This window comes from Myotis brandtii, unplaced genomic scaffold (assembly GCF_000412655.1).
Source record: "Myotis brandtii unplaced genomic scaffold, ASM41265v1 scaffold26, whole genome shotgun sequence".
Classification (NCBI taxonomy): domain Eukaryota; kingdom Metazoa; phylum Chordata; class Mammalia; order Chiroptera; family Vespertilionidae; genus Myotis; species Myotis brandtii.
Genome location: NW_005359880.1, coordinates 700876 through 704469, shown reverse-complemented (window position 1 = coordinate 704469; position 3594 = coordinate 700876). Strand labels below are relative to the sequence as shown.

General features: G+C 44.0%; 1 pseudogene; it reads left to right on the top strand.

Moving 5' to 3' along the window:
- Positions 1–145: 145 nt before the first annotated feature.
- Positions 146–823, top strand: LOC102244523 (annotated as a pseudogene).
- Positions 824–3594: the final 2771 nt, after the last annotated feature.

Genomic DNA, 3594 nt, shown 5'->3' with positions numbered 1-3594 from the left:
AGACTGATGAACAGGGACAGATCCAGAGACAGAGAAGCAGCAATCAGACTGTCAAACCTCAAAGGGAAAAAAGGGGGGGGGGGGGGGGGGGGGGGGGAGCAGCTGGGGAGAGGTCAATGTGGGGAAGAGGGAGACATATGTAATATTTTCAACAATAAAGAATTTAAATGGAAAAAAAAATGAAATGATAGATTCACTCCGTGAGGCAATGGTGACAGCAGCAGCATGAAGATGAACAAGTTCAAGTCCTTGAAATATGATGACAGTGGGGACCATGATCAGAATGAAGAAAACAACATATAAAAAGATGGTGAGAAGGAAAAAATGGGAGGAGACGCATCAGAGCACCAGCAAGAGGAAGACTATTGTCCCTGGATCAGCAGGATGTCCCCTGCAGTGCAACCACTCATGTTGGTACTCCAGGGAAACCCCTGGTTGTCCCACCAGCTCAGAGCTGTGACAAAAATGTCACACAGATTGGCACCGTGGCCTCTGGAGCATTTCTGGAGGTTTTACAGCCACGTAGTACCTGCCTAGAATCTGACAGGCAAAAGTGGCTTCTATCTCTTCAAAGAGAGAATTAAACCCATGTGGGAGGAATTAGCAAATAAAAATGGTGGCAAGTGGATTGTTTGGTTGCGTGAGGGATCGGCATCCTGTTGCTGGGAGGATGTCATCCTGGTCATGTTGGGGGAACAGTTCATGGTTGGGGAGATCTGTGAGCCTGTATTTCAAGAGGACATTATTTCGAGATGGAGTAAGATTGGCACAACCTAGCAACTAAGATCCAAAGCTGGCCGTGTGTGTGTGTGTGTGTGTGTGTGTGTGTGTGTGTGTGTATTTGCCGAATGGGTGGGAGGGCTCTGGCCAGTCCTTCCCTCTGCTCCCTGAAGGGGCATCTCTGAGCTGCATGCTCCCCTTTTGTCATCCTAGAGGAGGGATTCTGCTAGACACCCTCCAGCGTTGCTGACTTCATAAAGCAGACAAATGGAAAATGTGACTTTGTAATAGATAAACTGTTTTAATGGGGTTCTGTGACGGAGTGTTCAGCCTTTTGTTTGCTATGAGTTGTCCAGATGCCTCCTGGGCATTCTGTTGTGCTCTTTCCACGCTGTGTCAAAGGCACCAGGACCATGTGCACAAGCCAGCGCCGTTGCCTGAGAGTTACTGTTATCATGCAGGTCTGTGCACCCAGGAAGAGCTTTTTGTAGGAGCATTTTTTGGCTGTAAATTCGCTATTCTAGCTCTGCCATTCAATTATTGGGACATTTTGTTTATTTCTCTCCTCTCTTCCCCCAAGCCCATCACTTTTGAAAATGCTTTACAGATTATGTGTCGTCTCCTGCGTATGCTCCTTTCTTCCCTCCTGCGGCTCTCTCTTTCCTCCCTAGGCCCTGCTGCACTTAGGATTTCCATCCTGTGGACCACACTGGTTCCACCAAGGCTGCTTCGAACGGCAGCCTCGGTCAATTAAACTGGAGCAGAACCCAGTTTGATCAGGAGCTAGATTATAAAATATGTTCCATGTGCAGGGTTTGGAGCTGAGGGCAATGACGGAAATCATTTTCCCAGATGAGCAGGCCTGTGTGTCAGGCCTGTTTCTGTGGGTTCTAATGTGCACCTCACTAGGAAGAGAAGTGGAAAGCTGGTTACTGCCAGACATGAACCTTTAATATGGTAAAATCCTGAAACTAGGACAGCTGAAGACAAGGTGACCTTGGTGGACGACTTCATTTGCATGGATGTGCCTGTTAGCAGTGGTTGGAAAAACATACTTTCAGTCCTCACCACCTGACACATATGTTAGCAAATGTGTTCTGATCCCGGATACCCATACAGTAACTTCTTGAAGGCTGATGCAGTCATGCTTTAAAAATGACCAGTCAGTCATCAGAGCACCTAAGATTCAAGTAAGTAATGACTAAGGATCCTACAGCAGCCTCCAAGTAGCACTCACTGCCTTATTTGACCTGTGTGAGCAAAGACTACAGTATCTTACATTAGGCTTTTCTTTAAAACATGTCCTAGAAGACTAAGAGGATCCTTAGTCACCTGGTTTCAGAGAAATCATGTGAGAGTAACAGGCATTTTTTTTTATTGGGTTTGTATTACTCTCTTCCTACTTTTTAACTTCTGAACCCTCTAATTTACCACAGGAGATATTTTTTTTTCTAAAAGAACAGAGAAATGTAGGGGCTAAAAAGAAGTGCTTTCATTACAGGTAAAGGTCGATCTGATAAGAAGACCTACTGGTGCCCCAAGAATGACTTTCCCAGCCTTTGCCAACGGAGAAGGAACAGAGACTGTGATGAGAGTGACTGCACTGTTGGGGCAATTGTCTACTGCTGTGATTAAAAGAAATATCGGGGGGTGGGGCGGGGGGAAGAAAAGGGACAGACTTGACCCCAACAGAGAGAACTAGAACTAGGGGAAGAAACTACAGACATAACATATGGGAAAACTTTGTAATTAGATAAGTAAAGATAGGAGAGCCGTTGGCACTTCTGTCCCCAGAGATATTCGAGCAGAGGGTAGGCAGCCACTTTGCAGTTACTTTATGCTGCAGGTCAGAGAGCGCCTCATCACTAAAAGTGTTTAGAACCTGAAGAAATAAACATTTAATTAAATGATTTCCAAATTTTTTTCAGTTCTGAGAGTTGGTAATTCTATCAAACATTTTTTATAGAGGGATCTTAAGAGCCCTCAAACTTTTCTCAAAAATATAATGCAATTTTTGAATATGAAATACACACACTCACACACTTACACACACACACACACACACACACACACACACACACACACACCTCTTTCCTGCCATCCCAACTTTTGATATATTTTCCCTATTGCAATAATTCCACTTATATACAGCTTTTCTGTTTATGCAGCATCATGAGTACATACTATGTCCATTAAATGGCTATAGTATAATTTGTTATTCCCTACTTATTGGGTTGCTCAGTTCTTTCCAATGTTTAATTGTTATAAAGAGCAATGCTCTAGATATTTTTTAACATAAAGGTTCTCTTTGCTCCTAAAATACTTTATTAAAAGAATTTGAGTTTATTTGGTTTCAAATTACAAAGGTCATTGAAGCAGTCTAAATAAAACAGGTTCTGTTGATAACGCATTCAAGTAAAATTCAAAAATACAAAGTGCAGCCTGGTCGGTGTGGCTCAGTGGTTGAGCGTAGACCTATGAGTCAGAAGATTATGGTGTGATTCCTGGTCGGGGCATGTACCCAGGTTGTGGCTCAATCCCCAGTGTGGGGCGTGTAGGAGGCAGCTGATCAATGATTCTCTCTCATCATTGATGTTTCTCTCTCTCTCTCCCCCTACCTCTCTGGAGGGGTGTGGGGGGGCAATGGGGGGGATAAGGACACATATGTAATACCTTAATCAATAAAGAAAAAATTAATTAATTATCCTATCTAATAAAAGAGAAACATGGTAATTAGCCATACATCTGCTACCCTTCCCATTGGCTAATCAGGGAGATATGCAAATTAACTGCCAACCAAGATGGCGCCCAGCAGCCAGGCAGCTGATGTGAACAGGGAGGCTTGCTTGCTTCAGTGACGGAGGAAGCCAAGCT